This window comes from Molothrus aeneus, chromosome 7 (assembly GCF_037042795.1).
Source record: "Molothrus aeneus isolate 106 chromosome 7, BPBGC_Maene_1.0, whole genome shotgun sequence".
NCBI lineage: Eukaryota > Metazoa > Chordata > Aves > Passeriformes > Icteridae > Molothrus > Molothrus aeneus.
The window spans coordinates 25,832,062-25,851,464 of record NC_089652.1 but is presented as its reverse complement, the minus strand read 5'-3'; positions in this window follow the sequence as shown (position 1 = coordinate 25,851,464).

Sequence of the window (19,403 nt, the reverse complement as noted above, 5' to 3'; positions counted from 1 at the left end):
GTTTTGTGTTATTTTCAAAGGTAATATTCATTTCCTCTAGCTGTAAATCTGTCATGACTTGCATTTAAATGAATGCATTTTTTTTCTGTGCTCTTTTGAGAAACTGGAAAACTTCACTATTCACAGAGTTGTACAAATTCCACACTTGTACCACTTTAACTACAGAGGCTTCATGGAGTTATTTCAGATTTACAACAGGTGGGCACAGACAATGTGATTCAATCTCCCACAATTATTTTCATGCCATTTGGATTTACTAGCTGCTAAACAGAGGTATCTAGTACACATTTACTTTCTACTATTCATGTGCTACTCTTACCAGCACATTTATGGTCAGTCACAATAGGGTTTTTGTTGTTAAACTGGTTGCCAATTGTGATTTATGAAAGTGAAGTCGTTCATATGTAATGGGAGAACATTAAATCGTTCAGGTTTTGTTCAGTGCTTTTAATCTTTTTAAGCAACTCTCATTCTTGTTTTTTTCTTGCCTTCTGTAAATATTGGGTTTGTGCTGTGTGCTGATTGACAATGAGTGAGCGAGGGGCTGTGTGGGGCTGGGTTGATGGCTGGGATTAAACCAAGACATGTCTTTTGCACTTTGTAATTAATTCCTTTTAATTGCTGTAGGATCTTGTATGCTTTTGTCCTATTTCTAAATCTACCCACGTTTTGTAGCTATTCCATCTTTGCAGTAAGAGGATGAGTTAGTGGAGTTTCTGTGATTGACATGGAGGCTATGTGTCTATCAGATAGTAGCAGGAATTATTAATTGTCATGATAACCCAGGCAAGGTGATCCATCTCCCAAAGAGATGTGCTCTACCTGTTGCGCTCTGATGTGAGATTAAAAGTAAGCACTGACAGCTCTATGATTTAACCTCCTTTAAAAATTACATTGAGGGACTCATTTTGTATTTTCTTACAAATAATCTGCTGGTTGTTTACTCAATATATCTCTAGCATCTGAAAGCAGTATTATTCCAGGGTCAGTCTCAAGTGTACTACTTTGGTCTGTCCCATTCACACCAAACTGTAGATCCAAGCCAGAATTTTTACTTCTGCTGGTAGCTGTGGCTAAGGCTGGATGTTTTCCAGCCTTAGCCACAGGGCCTTACTGCCACATCCTTTTTCAGATTGTCCTGTTTGTTTGTTTCTTATTGTCTTGTCACTTTATATCTTTATTTGTGTTTCACTTTATCATGTCTGTATTGATATATTCTTTCTTGGAATTTCCATCCACTCTATATTTATGTGTAAATGTGCTTTCTCACATCTCATTACCTGCATTTGGTCAAGGTGAAGCCTGTGTTGATCCCTGCTCATTTTTCTAACCTGTTTCTCCCACTGTGTAATTTTCCCTTTCTCAATGGTTTTTGCAAAACATCTCAATTCAGTTGGATCCACAGACTTTAATTAATGTCTTATTTATGTCTTCTTCAAGACCATTAATAATGCAGTTAAGTAAAAGCAGGCCTAAGACCAGTCTCTTTCTTCCTGCTAAATAGAATGTCTCATCTCAATGCATGATTATTTATTCTTACCTCCTGTTTATGATCCTTTAGCCAGTTCTCAGTCAACACGACATCGTTCCTTTCTGAGCTGTATGAATGGTTGTGATTCAAATTTTAAACAATTCCTGGAAGAAAATAAAACAAAAGCTAATAAAAATATGCATAAACATTGTTACTGCTTGTTTTATTGCAGGCTTGTGTAAGTGTTATGAAAGAAGTTTATTATCAGTTTTTCTAAGTAGTCTTCTGTATTGAGGTCCTGTCTCTAGAGTTGTTACACTGGATTCATGCCCTTGTAATGAAAGCAGTGGTGAAGTTGGTACAAATAAAAAGAACTGCTCCTGGCAAATGTAAAGCAAACCTGAGTCAAGAGCCAAAAGCACAGCTGGTATTATATGTTATATCTCCACTGAAATTAATAATTTTAAGTCATTATTTTTACATTGGGATAATTCAGCATTGGAATGACCCGGTATGGCATTTGGAAGATTTTTATTTGTGTATCTTTTCATCAGGATGAGGTATGTTATTTGCATACATTTTCTTGATGTGTAGCTCAGCTAAAAACTATAGGTCTAGTGGAACTCATAGAATACCATGTTAAAAGGGGAACTTAAACATATTTGGTCCAACCTTCCTTGGCAAAAGCATGGCATAGACAAGATGTCCCAGCACCCTGTGCAAGCGAATCTTAAAAGTGTCCAAAAGTGACAGGGAATCTGCCACTTCCCTAGGGAGATTATTCCAATGGCTGACTGTTCTCATAGCGAAAAATTCTCCTCTTGCATCTAGTCAGAATCCTCTCAGGAATAATTTGTACCTTCTGCCCCTCACCTTTACCATGTGACTCCTTGTAAAATATTTGTCTACACATTCTTCCTAGCCACCATTTAAGCAGTGGAATATGGTGATATTGTTCTTCTTAAGCCTTTTTTCTCAAGGCTGAATAAACCCAGTTCTCTCACCTTTTTCTCACATGGCAGCTTCCCAGTCCCTTGGTCATCTTTGTAGCCTTTCCCTGGACCTTCTCCAGCCTATCCAGCCTTACAAATGCCTAAGGGCCTTCAGCTCATACTCTGCAAGTAGTCAGCCAAGATTAACATTGATGATTTTTCTTTTTACCTTGTAAACTGATGAGTTTGATACCAAATAATGTTTTTATGTAAAATCTTCATGAATAGAATACATGCACATAATTAAAATACATTTTTCTTACATTCCTGTATTTCTTTTCCAAGATTATTTAGATTGATAAGCAGTACAAGCAGTATAATAAGTAAGCCCACATGGGGAATAATATGAAACAGCCTTTTCTTTGCTAGCTTCTCTCAGTTTTAGGGAATCACATTTCAAAACATTGCTTCAGCCATTGCATGTTTATTGAAGCAGAACAAAATTTGGGTACCATTTCAGATTTGTTTACAACTGCAAGCACAACAGACTCATTCTCTGTCCCTGGGGCACAGCAATGGAGAAGATTAATACGGTTGTTCTCCCCAAGAAAACCTGATATCAAAAGGCTAAAAACTGACTTTTCTGAGAAAGGTCAAAGTGGAAGAAAATTTAGAGACTTAGCAGAGCAGAGTACCTAAGTCAGTTCATATGAAATCACCTGTTTGACTCTAAACCCAGGTTGTTAGTGCAGTGCTGCACCTGGCCTGCTAAGCCATGAGGGGTGCAGTTGTCCTGTATGTGGATTTTAATGGACTCTTCTTATACTCTTTATCCTAGGATTACGAAAGTAGAGCTTTCTTTTTATTTATACCATTTAGCAGCACAGCTCTACCAAAAATGCCCTCTCAGCTGAATAAAGTAGCCTTTGTCCTGAGATGGAGGAGAACCTGCCTAGGAAAAAGGAGTGCTTTGCTGTGCCTATCACAGCTGTGGGAATACCTCACTTGGACAATGTAAACTGCAGGTGACAGTGAGAGCCAAGAGGAGTTTGGCCTGCTCAGTTTTCCAAAATCACAGCCAGGCCCAGAAAGAACGTGGTTGTGACTGTCACCATTAATGCCTGCAGTGATTTGTTTGTCCTGAATTTTTAATATTGGGGGTTACTTGTACATTAATTAGAAGTGCAGGTCTGTGCTCAGAGTATAGCAAGGGCTGTTTTGAACCCATCAAGTTTTTCCTTCACAGCTTTGCAGCACCCCAGTAATGCTGGGGGTGGGTTTCTTTTTCTCTTTTTTTTTCTTGTAATGTAGGATGAAAAATGATGAGGTAATTTGCCAGCCTTTATGCAACTGGCAGATGGGTTATATTAATATCATAAGAACATATTGTTCCCAATGCCTGCTTAAAAGGAGAAATGCTATATCAGGCCTAGATTCAGCAAAGTTCCAAGGAACGTGCCTGTATTTATTCCTCCTTAGCAAAGTAATAATATGTTACATACATATCTGATTTAATTGAAATAGACATTTTCACTGGTTTACCTCTCGGCTGACGAATTAGCAACATATGAGAAAGTCGATATTCTTGTGCCAGTATTTTGGTTCTGATTGTTTAATAACATTCTCTGACCCAGAATGACCAAGTGTTACACACAGCTTTCCTAGAGTAGCTACAACACTGTGTTGATATTTGAGTACATGAAAGATTGTAAATAAGAGCCAGGACTTGTCAGGATGCGGAAGACAATTTCAACTGCTGAACTGGGATCTAAAGTATGTCTGTAAGAAATCCAATAAGTCTGAATATTTCATATGTTGAGATCCCACCTCACTGTGAACATCATCTTGATTCTGTTGATTATACGTAGTCACTGTATAGATGCCATTTCTGCATACTGTCCCTCCACACTTCACAGTAAGGAGAGGGTTGTAAGTTGTGAAGTCTTAAATCCAGAATAGACATTTTGGTATGCAGTTAATGAACAGTCTGACACATAAGTAGCTTTTGCATAACTACTGTGTTATATAGGCACCTCTGGTATTTTCTACAGTTATATTAATATATATGGACTAAAAGCTCTAAGATACCCATAACATGCCTTGGTAGTGTATTGTTACTGCAGACGCTCATTTTTACTGTTCAGAGAGACTCAGAATTCTGCAGATGATGAAACTCCTTCTTATTCTCTTGACAGGGATCTGAAGAATATTCCTCCTTCTCTTCAAGCACCTTGCTCCAAACAGAGCGAGCAAGATTTCTTCTTTCATCTAAAAACCATACTGCCAACAGGGAAAGTACAAAAGGGAATATTCCTGATTAGATTGTATCTTCCTTAGCACTCCTTCCACTTGTGCAGCAGCAACAATTCTTCTAAGCTTTGAACAAACTGCATTAAAATTAAAGCCATTTCATTCAAAAACCTGTTCCATTTCAACAATTCTGGTCAGGACATGGATAATAAAGGGCTGGGGGAAGGGAATGGCCTTTTTTATCTCCTGAGAATGTCTTGGGTAGAAAGTTTTTCTTGTATTGCAAGCTGACAATTAAACAACAAATATATAACACAAACATAAGCACAGGAGTTCTCTCATTTTCTATTTTTTATCCTGAAGAGAGGGATTTAACTGAGATAACAGGCCATTTCCAGGGGATTAACAGCCTGTACCTTTGGCCAATCTGTCTGTTCACAGTCTCTCTCTGCAATCTGTCCAGCTCTGTAATTCTGGCTTGCAAAATGGATTGAAGCAACATAAAAAGAAAACAGCCATTGGTCTACTTGGATTCTTCAAATTTATCTGCATAGGACATGTTATTAATCTTTTTATTATTATTTATGCATGGAAAGACTTTGGCTTGATTATCTCACATATATTGACATATAACCAAAAAGATGGTGCTTGAAAACTTTGGTGTCGAATCAAAGACCCATTCTGGTTATCTCATAACCATGAGGCTCAAATATACAATGAACTGCTGATTTTAGAAAATTTAGGATTCTTTCCCTCCAAATAAAACAGTTTCAGGTGAAACAGAAAGGTAGGAACCTATATGCTGTGATTTCATTATTGCTGCCTTTAGGAGACAGCTAACCTTTCAGAGGCTGGGACTGTGGAGAATATATTCATCAGGGAGGGGAAGAACACTGATGGATTTACTAGTATCTCCTTTCTATTTTATCACCAAAACAAATAGCTGTCTTTTTGATATACAATTCTATAGGTTGGCTCATAGAACATGTAGTGTGAAACACTGTCAGGATTGAAATACAATAATTTTTGACTTTAGCAAGGCCAAGATCTTGATCCAGCATAGGTTTCAGTGTTTTAGCTTTTATATTGAAAGGCTGTGTTCTCTCTTCATATGGTTTTGTTGTTTGGGATTTTTTGGTAATAAATCATGACCTCCAGTACCTTTTGAACTTACAATGAGTTTCAACCAAATAGATCAGGCAGACAGGTCTTTCTTCTAAAACTTCCCAGAAGCTGTCACCTGACTAGAGGACAAATCTTTAAATACTGCTTCTGATTGCAGAAAGCCAGTTCTGTCCTATATCTGTTTCAAAAGAAGCCAGTAAACAAGTACATATTGGACACTGTGGGCCACTGTATACAGACTTGGTCTTAGAACAACTTGTGATGTACAGGTTATTGCAGGTGCCTTGGCAGTAGCTGATGGCACAGTTTGTGTCCTTTCAGAGAGAGAGCCGAGGATGACAAAAGGGGGGCATGGACATACTGAAATACTTTGTATGCTGGTGTCCAAACTGCTAAATAGGTGTGGAAAATGTGTGCTAGCCAGAAGTTGCTGCTGAAAGGAGTGCCTCCCATAGAAAAACACAAAGAGCTCCAATACTACCAAGTTTTACACAGTTGGCCTTAGCACCTTTACTAGTATTTATTCCTCTAAAAATTCAGGATCAGTGAATGCTTTGTATGTTATAGGGTTTGAAGGCTATGGCAGTGAACTTTTGGCACATACTTCCTCTGGTAAATCTAATCTAATCTATGGCCTTCCTTCCAGATTGTTGATTGCTAGAGTGGAGCATATCCTTGTACAGCTTAAATCACTATTCACTTTCTTGGATGTGGAAAGATGCTAAATACTGACACATACTTTGAAAAGATTAACACTTATTCAAATGTAAGGTGGCAAAAGAGCTGTTCGTTCTTAAAGATTCTGTAGCAGCTGCCACAAATCTGGAAAAGTTCCTCCAGGTAAAAGCACAACCCAATCTACTGTCTTATTTCTGGGCTTTCTCAGTCAGCTGGGACTAATTAAGATAACTGGGCTATAAAATGGCAGTGAAAAGCATTTCCTGGATCTTCTGGGTAGCTGATTTGCTGGGGTGGCTTTTGATGCATTATGAGTGGTGAGAGAAATGGAGCATGTTAATGCTACTGGCCAGGGAGAAGGGGAAGTTGTGGAATTCAGTGCTCTGCTAGAAACTTGCCCTCTTAATGAGGTGATCATAAAATGCCAATTCCCCAAAGCTAAAACATATTTTTGTATAGTATCTTTATTTTTATAAGGCGTAGGCATAGCGATTTTTCCACTTTCTCTGACAGCAGGCTGACCAAATACTACTCAAAGGAGTGCTGTGGCTGCACTAGGCTTTCCCCTTTCCTTTAGCTGTACAGTTCTCAATTAGCTTTTAAGTTGCATTATAGATCTGCTAACAGTTGTGCAGTTAAATCATTAATTACCTTCTCAGTCAGCTGGGAACTCAATTTCACTTTGGTTTGCAGTTTGTGCTCCACAGTAGATTACTTAGCAAATCCATAAACATCTTCAGACAGTATAATTTAAAGAAGTTAATGATGAGGAAGTTTAGACAATTTTATCAAAAAATAATTCTTAGATAGGCATGTGAAATAATTTTTATGAGGAAGAGGATTTAGCTATGCAAATATCAGCCATGTAAGCAAATTGAATGAAAAATTATGTGAGTTTGTGTATTTTTTCCCTCAATGAGTAAGCAAATTATTATTCTTTTTATTTTTTAAATTTCTGTCTAAAAAATTAAGGGAGAAATAAGGATTCAGTGAATAACTAGATTGGGGATCAAAACATCTGAGATTGCTTCTAGGTCTGTTTCTGACCTGTGTTCTAAGCAAGTCTCTGGGCTTCTGAGTTCTGGTTTATTTTTCACCCTTTATCTATTTAAATTAGAAAATCTTCAGCACAATCTGTTGTCAATATATTTCCACCTACTCCAGTACAGTCCTAATTTCAATTTGCATGCTAAAGAAATACTCTATTGCTACTAATAGATTCACATTCGAATGCAGCAAAGCTTTTAGGTGCATTAAGGGTTTTGTCTTGGGATGGAGACAAAGGTTTCTATTGCAAGCTTTTCAAAGTCTGTTGATTTTCTAATTAATCTAATTACTCCAGCGTCTTTCAAGGCTGCCTTAGTCCAAATATGATTTGCTTTGAGTGTGGAGGCCTGGACTTGTTTCTCCAGACAGAAAAGCAAAGCTATCTGCAGAGACTGTTATCACCCTGTCTAAATTGTAAGAATAACAGCAGAGAGAAGCAGAGATATTTTTATAATGCCTGATGGTCATTTATCCAGGAGCAGGAGTTCCAGAAGGGGTCTGGTATTAAAAGATGTGTTCTAGCATAAGAAGAAATACCCATCAGATAAACATTTTCTGAGATCTGATAAGGCACTGCTACTAGAGGTGTAAAGTATTTTAAATTAAAATTGTCACTTTGCCATGTGTTCTGAGATTGGGGCAGTCTTACCTTTCCCTTCCAAACAGACTGAAAACCCAATTGAAGGTGCCTCCAAATTATTTTGCTGTGCTAGTGACAGGAATGTAGTTATGGAGCAATTGTTTTTCTCATAAGTTATGAAACTGGAGAGGAGATCCGAGTTCAAAAACTGATGTGCAAAAATAGGAGTTGAATTCCAGTGAATGGAAATGCTCTCCCTCATCCAAGAGAAGATAAGTGAGACTGCTGCAAACTCTGCCCCCATTATTCAAAAGGAAAATAGAAGAACCTGGGCTGAAAACAATGGGAAGAGAAAGAGAAGGATGGGCTGAGGTATATTGAATGGCTCTAGACAAGCTGATAGGGTTTCTGACCATCTCCTTTTATGGATCTGAGGTTTATTCAGATGAAGGCTGAACAGTTAACAGCCTAGAGCTTCAAATAGAATGATAGTATATAAAATTGAATGAAAACACAGAAGCTTAGTAGAGGACTTTGCTTCCTCTAATGTGATGCTATTTTGCATTTGACTCCCCACTGGTCCCTGGGAAAGGCCAGCATGCAAAATGTTCTTTATATTCCTTCATTAATAATTTGCCTCCATTATGTCAAGCTGTCTTGTTCCTCTTGTGCAGTAAGAGGGTAAAAGAGCTCTATTTTGTAATTATAATCCTTTAACTAACATGATAAAGAGGAAATGTTTTGTTAGCAGCTCAGAATTTTCTCAGCCTTTTACACTACAGTTTTAGCCATGACCAGACAGTTGACTGATCTATAAACAATTGAGGTGGGTTGACTGTGGCTGGACACCAGGTGCCACCAAATCTGCTTTATCCCTGCTCTCCTCAGCTGGACAGGGAGAGGAAATGTAACAAATGTTTGTAAGTTGAGATCAAGGCACGGAAAGATTTACCAGTTACCACAAAACAGACCTGACGTGGGGAAAATTAATTGAATTTGTTGCTAATCAAATCAGAGTAGGATAATGAGAAAAAAATCAAATCTTTAAATACCTTTCCTCCACTCCTGCCTTCTTCCTGGGCACAGCTTCACTCACAATTTTCTCTCCCTCTTCCCCAGCAGGATGGTAGAGAGGGGATGCAGCCAGTTTATCACACCCTGTCTCTGCTGCTTCGCCCTCCTCAGGGGCAGGGGTCTCACACTCCAGTGTGGGTCATCCCTGTAGCCCTCCTGCTACCAAAACTTTACCTTGCAAACCCAATACAATGAGCTATTAGACATGTTTAGAGAGAGCAGCAATACATTTTACAGAAACACCAAGAAAATGCACATTATTTTGCACAATTTTTTCAATTTTTGTTAAATTTAAAAAGCTGACATTTCAGTACAGAATAGCACTAAAAAAAAAGTAAAAGCCGAAATGGTTTATTAATATTTTGAGGTTTAATCCTTTATCCTCTGTAAATGTTACTTGACAAAAATCGTGTCAGTATCAGTGTTTTGGTGACATCAGTAATCTATGGGATGTTATCTGATTTGTTTTTCCTCCTATTTGCAGCTACTTTTTTCTTTTGTTCTGCTTTTAGGAAAGTTGCTGTGAATTTTAAATATTTGCAAAAATGTTTCTATTGTATCTGGCCAACTAGCTCCAGGAGCATCATTACCCCTTTTCCTAAAGGCTGAAGGGAATTGATGCATGCCAAATTGCAGCCAAAACACAGATGTGGTAGGCACCCCTCTGACTACACCTACCTGAGGATCTGCTGTGAATCCTGTCATCTGCCAAAAAGTCATGCTAAATCTGTCTGATCTGTCATATTTTTGACCACCACTTTTGACATTTAAGTGCTTTGTACTCAGCCTTGTGCAGTGCCATGTGCTGCATTGTGCTGGCAGAACTGGCCTGTGTGGTGCTTGTGAGGTGTGTGGATTTGTGACCTGTGTGGACTCTTGATGTGTGAGGATGGGCTCACCATGGGCATGTTTCATCTTCTCTTCTCAGAGAAGAGAGGGAAGCACACTGCACTTAAAAAAACTTCAAGGAAAGGGAATTTTACACACCTTCTTGAAATCTTTATTAAAGGGTGTCTTAGCACAGTAGACCAAGTACAAAGGCACCTTTATGTTCCATGTGGCAAATATATCTGAGACACATTAAAGATACTGGCTTTGTCAGCCTTTTTCTTGTTGTTGTTTGTTTTGTTTTGTGGTTTGGGTTTTTTTTGGTTTGGTTTGGTTTTTGTTTCTTTTTTTTTCCTGGAGATAGGTTAGAGAAATTTAGTATTAAAAGAAAAGCTCAAGAAGGTAAATTCATTCTGTACTGGATATCTTAAACAAACAAGTCATTCTTTCCCAAGGAGGATTTTCTATCTGAATTGTTCCCTCTTGTTGATGAAGACTATCTGTAGAATTTGGCTCTCCTACAAGTACAACCATGAATAATGCATGTTGACTAGGAAAGAATGGACAGCAAATAACAACAGGAAACAAATATCACACTTTGCAAAACAAATTTCCAGGTGCACAATAATTCCTTCTAAAATCTGTGAACCTCATGGGATTCTCATATATTTTCATGAACACCTGCAAGCAATAAATATCCTGATGCCGCATATTGCAGCTGAATTTGCTGCCTTCATTTGTGTGTGGGAGAAATCATATTCGTATATCTCATCTATCTCCTGTGTCAAGCTCCTCTGCTCTGCTTCACTGTGCTGCAGTTCAGTGTAAATAGTGGGAGAGTTTGCAGCTACCTCACACACTGAATAGCTTCTTGTGGGGATCCTGTTTGCAGGCAGGTAAAGAATTGCCACAGGACCTGATTAAGTTTGCAGGGAGTACCTGACATATTGTTGATAAGGGCCTGCTAAGGGACCAGTCCTTTCTTCTGTCTGCCATTCAGGCATCCCAGATCAAACTGGTGGGAGGAAGGGTGATATTGGTGGGGCTTTCTCTGTGTTTACCCTGCAGTGAGGATTTATTCCACCAGCTGCTGTAATTTCTCACTCTCTGACAATTCTACAAAGTCTTACTTTGAGGTAACATTGACAAGGCAGTAGTTCTAGGAGATAAGACTCAACAGCAGATAAAAGAGGATATTGGTGCATTTGTGGACAGAACCTCAGTATTGAAAAAATATGAAGGACATCACAAAGGCCTTCACTATGAAAAACTGAAGTAATTTGTGATATATGGTTACTGCATTTGTGACAAGTGCTGTGATTTTTTTTTTCAGTTGAAAACAGTCTTGAACTAAAGAAAAAAAGAAAAAAAAATTAAAATAGAGTAACTCAAAATTTGGACTTGGGAAAGCCAGAGCCTTCCAGGATGGCTGATGTTGGCAATTGAGGGAATGGTGCCAGTATAATCAGATCAGCATTAATTCAACTCAAACAATGGCATTTGACTGATAGGAAGTCACTTTTTTAGTGTTTCCTCATTTTGAACTTCTTTATTGTGTATTCAATTGAGACAATGAGAAGACAACCCTTGACCTGACTCACGTGCAACAATAGCAATACAAGTAAATAGCAAATATAAGTAAAGCCCATTGTTTTTTATTTCAAGAATGCTGAAATAAAGTCAGGAGAACTTCAAAGGTTGTGTACCTGCAAGCAATGGATCCATTCCCCGTGGACAGAAAAGCCATGTCAATCCCAGGAGATTTCCACCTCTCTGCAGACTGGTCTAAGAGCTAGAAACATTTTGTACCCGTCAGTGTTCATGTGTTGCAACAGAATTTGGGCACAGCAGCACTGTTTCACAGTCTTGAGGAACAGGACAATATATGTTTATAATTTCTTCTGTATTCATGTTATCCTGCCCCTTCATTTCAGGAAAAAAAAAAGAAAGCTGTTTCACTCAATCCTGCTGGAATTCTCATTGCCCTCACCCCAAGATACATCAATGCCTCAACTGTCAGTGTAAGAAACATTTCTCAAAAGAATTTCTGGGCTTGATAATTTACCTCTGTGCCAATGGGTATTTTTATGAGAAAGTCAGTGGGTCAAAGTGTCCCTTGTAATGGATCCAAATATATTGCTCTGTTTGGGGTTTGTTTAACATACACTTCAATAAAGAATGCATGCACTTTGACAGTGCAGAGACTTTATAATTTATAAATGGAAAACCTGGAGTCCATTAATTAGGCTTCAAACAACTAGAAGGTGCGACAGCCTGTGGCTGTATGTTTTAGAACTAAAGCTTGTTGCTAAAATAAGTTGCATGTTCTGCATATTTTACAGCTAAGAAAGCACTATGCAAATGGTATAAGGCCAAGGGAGAGAGCACAACTTTTTCTTGTTTTGCAATACTATTCCTTAGCCTGATATCCCAGATGGAGAGAGAAGTTACATCTTATTGCAAGAAAAGACAACACACTCAGATGTAAGATAAGAAAAGTCTTCAAAAAATTGAGCTGTGATTCTGTGATCATGCCTAGCTTTTCACCTATCTGCCTTTTTGAAGCCTAGTCTTGTTGTTTTGTGTAAAAAAGCTTACCAGTACAGACTGTCTCAAATCTGAGCCATGGGGGTGGAGAGGAGAGGGTTTAATCTGTAGCCCATTCTCTGTGGCCATCAGTCACAGAAAAAACTGGACATGAAGATCTAGTCCTTGGAGACCTTGCTACAGCCTTTCAATATATAAAGGAGGCTTATAAGAAAAATAGAGAAAGACTTTTTAACAGGGTATGCAGTGACAGGACAAGGAGAAAAGGTTTCAAAATGAAACTGGATAGACTTAGATTGGATATAAGGAACAAATTCTTCGCTATGTGGGTAGTAAGATACTGGAACATGTTACCCAGAGAAGTCATGGAGACCCCATCACTGGAATTGCTCAGGTTGGAGGGGACTTCAGGCTTCTAAAATAATACATTTAATTTCTCCACATCAGATTTGTTTTGGTCAGCAGTAAGGCTCATGGCAGGGCATTAACACAACCCTGTGTATCCATGCTTGCTGCCCTGGAAATGCACTGAGCTGCTTGGAGGCTAGTGAAACAAATTCAAAAACAAAAAAATAGACTAAGGGTCATGACTGGTCCATAATTGATGAATCCTTTCCCTCAAAGTATATATTCTTCTAATGAGCTTCCTTTAAATGCAGTGGTTGTAATTTTTGGTATTTTTCTATTGAGAAAGCAATAAAATATATGTGGTGACATAAAAAAATACTTATTTCAGTTGCAGTGCACAATGTTTCTGACTATAAGTTAATGGTTTACATATTAATTCTCTCATCTCTCTGATGGGCAGAAAATTGCTTTAATATAAAAGCAGTTAAATTTGTCATTTCATATCTATATAACTTAGGTTTAAAAATTTATTACAAGGAGTATCAAATTGTTTTATAGCAATTTAGCAGATTTCATGGAAGAAAAATGTGTCAAGTTGGAGGCTGAGGTAAAGTTTTTCTCACATCATAATTAATGTACTTTTTAGGTTTATTGTCTAATCAATTATTTTAAAGGAGACTGAAGGAATGTAATAAAAGAAATTCTTGGAAAATTTAAGCTGGGCTTCTGAGAATGCAGCCAGATCTTGTTCTTATAACTGAAATAAAAAGATTTAAAATTCACTCTTCTCAGGTAAAAGTAAAAATGGCAAAAATTTTGGATCAAAAATTCTCCTACTGTTCCAGCATGTGAGAGATTAAGAAGGGAAATAATTCAACTGTTTTATCAACTCAGATTTCCATTTGAAAACCATACTTCTGTTCCACAAATTCTGCCAGCAACTTACTCAGCAAAATAACACAGCATGGTCTTATGCTGGGGAATTATATTGTCAACTTGACTGAGGTTGTTCAGAGCCATTCCAGTGAAGGCACAAAGTCTACTCCTAATATTAAGCATTTCTTTGAGTTCATGTCTATCCAGCAGCAGATGATGGTGAAAGGCTTTTGTAACTTAGATCATCCATACAGCATCAGCAATGCTGTCCAAAGGTACTGTAGGTGTACTTGATCTTGAGCAGTGTTTCAAGGACATGAAGCACTGATTTGATTTGGGACTTGAATTCTCTTGTCATCTGGAATTAATCCCATCCAATAATTAATTAAGCATCGTTTTTGTTATTATTACTATTATTATTATCATCTATTTTGCAATAAAAGCCATTCCTAGGCAATGCACTGGGAAGAATGATAGGTTAATCCCAAGTCTGAGAAAAGGTTTTTGCAGCAATTTCCCAGACTGGGAAAATTATCTGTAGCAGGAAAATGTGACTCTCTCTTTTTCTTCTCCCCACCCCCATTTTAGAAATTGTTCATGGATTTTTTCTCCAGCTCTGTTCTCTGTAACATCCCCTATAACAAAGTGCACCAGTTACATTGATTTGTGTTCTGCCCGTGTGATTCATGGCATGCCATTGTGGTCATTATAATTGAGTTCCAGAATGAAGATAAGCAAGAAAAAGATAAAGCGATAACCTCCAAAAAGCGAGAGATTAATGAGGGGCCTTAGTCCTGAAGAAGGCAGTGAGTGCGTGTGCTTGGGAAAGTTAGGGCTTGCCAGAAGGGGAAGAAAGTAAATGTCTTTAACTATTACATGTCAGAAACTCCAAAAAGGCTAAAACAGTATACTTTAGGTAAGATCTGGGAAAAAAAGTAAAGTTTCTTCCCTTTTTATTCCCTACTGGCCCACTTTCTGTTTTAAAACATCACCTCTATTACTTTTCTTTTTGACTCCTTTCCTTTCTGCTGCAGGGTAGCAGCTAATCATCAGAACACAGTGAAGAGATGTAACAGAATTTTAAAAAATGTAGACTTGATTTCTAAATGCCTATATCTGTTTCATAAAATATACTCATCAACATACTAAGTTTATCTTTTTTTAACATTGATGAGGCACCCAGATTTAACTCATATCTGTAGGAGAAGATAACTTTCAGGGGAAAAAAAATCCAATCTGGACTTAAATATACTATTGATTTTTTTTTTCATTTTTCACTATAGGGTTCATCTTCCAGTGAGCTCATTCTTGAATATTTCAATATCCTTCCTGAGTTTCAACTCTAAGTTTTTCATGGGCAATTGCAGCACAGTATGGATACCCTATTCTTTCTCAGCTAATGTTCTGTCTTTTGCTGCAGACCTTGCCTTACCATTTGTCCATGGCATTTCATTTCAGTGCAACACAAATCTTAAAGAAAAACTGTTCATTTCCATTAATTATTTCAACTTTCGTTAATTCTTTCTTGAGTCTTGTACCAGTATTCTAGTAACTTGCCCAGGATCATTGTGAACCTGATAGACCTGTGATTATGCAAATAATTCCACTTACATTTGTTAAATAGTGGCATCCTACCAGCTTTCTCTAAGCTCCAGGAGCTTTCTGAGAAAGAAGCAAAAAACTCCCCAAAACCCAAAAAACAAACAAATAAAAGAAAACAACAACAAAAGTCTGCAAAGTATGAATGTTTCACAGGTTCTCAGAATTTTTTCTCTGACTTTTAAAAGATAAATGTTTCCCAAATTACTGTAGAGAATGAGATGTAAAGAGAATAAGCAAAAAATAACAAGGACATAATATGTATAATAAAAAATATTTGATTTGTATTTATTTCTCACTATAAAGATCTTGAAAGTTCTGCTTTCAACTTCCATTAATTAAAATCTGGAAAGATATTGACATTCACAATGTGAATATAAACTATTTAATTTAAAAATTGACATTAAAATGTAAAGATTTTTCTTTTTCTTTTAATACAGACGTAGAGAACTAGACCTTTTTCTGAAAACCATTTTCGTCTTCTTGGGTGAAGAAAAGCGTAGCTCGTTTAGTTGGTGAATAGGAGAATTTAGCAGTTCTGGAAAGTCTGGAAGGAATGCTCTTTCCCTCATCCAATGCCAAATGTACTCTGGGAAACGATATTTGCCTGGCAGAAGAGATGGAGAACATCTGCTACCTCAGCACCCCTAGTCCCCACATTCCTGGGACTAGCAGGTGTGGATACTGGTTGGATGCATGTATCAGAAAGGGAAAGCATCCAGCAAAATATTTGAAAGCAGGAAACCGTTTGCCCACAAAATAAAATGTAAATATTTCAGGACAACAAAATAAAAACCACACTCAGATTTCATCAAAGAGCCACAGAGACCTATTTGTGATACTTATTGACTATTAACATGAGACAATTTATAAGTTTGAGTGAGTTTTTCACTATTGTGGAAATACATTAGCTGGCAACAAGCTGTAATGCAAAGTGTATATGGGGACAGCCTGTCTCAGAGATTGCTAAATGCTTTGTTTTTTATGCCATCTGTGTGCTGCTATCTTTATCTAGCTGAGGATTTTGTTTATACATCTATATTTAGTACATTGAAAAGAAGGGGGAAAGAAAAGATAATTATTTTGTTTTCTTTTTCAAATGAACCTAGGACAACATCCAAAGCCTACCAGAGTAGAAAACCTGGGCTGGAATCGACCTTGGGGTGAGATATTTTTGTAAAAACCTGATACTCCTTAAATGATAATACTGACCAAACAATCCTAAGATCCTCTTTTGAATTCCTTTCAAAGGATGGATTCAGGTTCCAGTTGCCCTCAGCATCTGCTGAAGGTTGGCAGATGCAACAAAAGGCCTGTAGGAACTGTGCCCAGGAGTAGTGAGGGCTGCACTCAAGGAGTAGCTATTTTAGGTTGTGAGCAAAGGCATTGGTTCAGATTCTGTGCAAGTAAGGTGTGAGAAATGGATGGAGATGAGCAGACTGCAGGGTTGAAAGATCCTCAGGCAGGGATGGAGATGGAGCTTGAAGCTGGAAAGAGTCGAGTGTACAAATATGGAAGAGTGAGGAAGCATGGACCTTGGCTACCAACATCTCTCTTTGTAGCTTAGTTATGGATATAACTTGACTAAAGAAGCTCTAACCTCATAATGCAAATGAGAAAGCAATGACACCTGTCATCTCCTTTGCATGGGAAGGGAGCTAGCCCTGGTTTCCAATTAGTCATTTTGTAGCAAAGGAAAACCAAAACACTCGTGCTTTTCTGACCCAGATGTAATACTGTGAGCTATTTTCTGGATAGGCAAAGCCTTTATGTAACTTGGTGATGGACTGTGGGCGTGGGAAGACCTGAGCTCTGAGTTCCTCTGCAAACTTTCTGCTGACATGGGATAAATAATTTCACTTCTCTGTGACTAATTTGTTAGGTGGCATTTGGTAGAGGGAGGAGAAAGGCACCATAAGATTTTGCAAGAGGCATAGGTTGAACCAACATAGTTCTTGAGTATGCCCTGCTAATTCTAGAAAAGTTAATATACTAATTTGTATTTACCAAGTGAATTCTTGTCCCCTGGAGTTTAAGATTTTCTTTGTTTATATACTTTAAATCTATGTTTGGTCAGGGTTTTTAATAGAATGGGCGGGCGTTTCTTCTGCTAACTAATTAAAATAAAGACACTTTTGGCTTGAAACAGACAGGAATAATGTTCAACTGGAAGTAAGAAAAAAACTTGATGAGACAAGATTTGTACTGTAAGCCACAGTCACTTGATCAGTGGTAAGCATTTGTTTCCATTGTGTGGGTAACTTGAATGCTTGACAGCACATCTGAGCAGTTAAGTTAGTTCTGCCTTGAGTTAAGCGAAATCTGGTCTGTGCTGGGATTTTCTGAGGATTTCATCAGCAATTCCTTCTTGCAGTCTGTAGTTTTCACCAGTTTTCCACTCTTACGTTTATACCTGGGGGAATATCTCCCAGAAGACCTGGTTTCTTTTTCTTAAAGTATTTTTTTTTTTTTCTAGCAGTACTATAAACTACAGGAGAATTTGTCGGTCCTCAATAGAAAGATAACACAGAATGTTAAACAAATGGATTTTTAAAGAGTTTTGGTTCTGATTCCTTGGAAGTTTCTCTATGAGTGTGCTGGTATTAGTAATGATGTATCATTATGATGAAATCCTGGTCTACTTGTGCTGCCAGAACAGCAGAATCCCCTTTAGAGATATTGGATTGCTCAGTTTTAACTCTGCTGATCTTACTGCCTGATACTGGATCATAAAAGACCCCGGAGTCATGGTGACAGTTGGAATAAGGATAAAGAATGTGTCCATATGGTGCTTTTCTATGTTATAGGATGCAATTGTGTAACTTGGCATGGCTTACTTTGTGAACCAAGAATGCTGGAGACAGATATATTGCTGGGAGATGACAAATTTCACATATCTGACACAAGACTGAAGCTCACATCTCTGCTAGAACTGTTTTGATTTTATCTACAAACTTACCCCCATGCCATGCCTCAGAGCTGTCAGTTATCAGTGCTGTATCTGAAAAACAGCTGGAAATTTGGATTTTAGGCCATCACAAAGTAGAATTTTGCCCCTGCTGAGCAGATTGACAGGTAACTTATTTGGTTCTTTATGCACAGATTGTGCCTGTGACCTCCAGCAGCATGGACAGCTGCCTATCTTTTAAAATTACCAGCCTCTCCAGTCTATTTTGTGTGCCTCTGTGTAAAAGAGGATTAGATGAGTAGGAAATGCAATGTATTATTTTTAAGAGATCGTTTGCAGCGTTTAACTGTTAAGCACAGCCAGTCCTATTTCTTGCTTAACAAATCATTCAGACTGATAGAGGTGAGCCAACCTCTATAGACTGAAAAAAAACCCCAAAAAGTGCTTAAAAGTCAGGATTTTCAAACAGTTCCTTCATAATGAGAGATGAACCAGGATTCTGAACTTGAATCAATGAACTGACTTGTTCACCATATTAGTCACATGCAACAGAAAGGCATCAAAATCACTTCCTGATAAATCATTCATTCCTTATGAATGCATTCCCATCGTTTTATACTGATACATAAATGCATGAGCCCTTAATTTAGTCTGATGTCACTCTCCAGCCTCAGTCCGGGTCTCCCATGGTCCTATAGCTACTGTGAGACAGGGCAAATGCCATCGACCAGGGAAGAAAGAGTGGCACAGTGTATTTCCAGAGCAGGTATAATTACCATTTTGTGTGCCAATTAATATTAGATTAAAAAAAAGGCATCCTCCTAAGAAACCTATTTATTATTTAAAAGCCCCCCAGGGTATCTTCTGACATGGATTGGTGCTATAGCAAAGCAGAGGCATGAAAGCAGCTGAAAGCAGACAAACTGTTAAGCAGCATTTAATCCTTTATGCATGTTTTATACATAAACAAATTGGAATGTGTAGATCAATGTCCTCCAGCTGTTTTTCAAACCCCATTCTGCCTTCATTAAAGATTTAGGGAGGAAGTTTCCAAACATAGATATGATGTCGGGAAAAACAGGATAGGATCTTTTTTCTTTTTTTCCCCTGAGCAGTTTTCTTAAAACCACCACTGCCTCT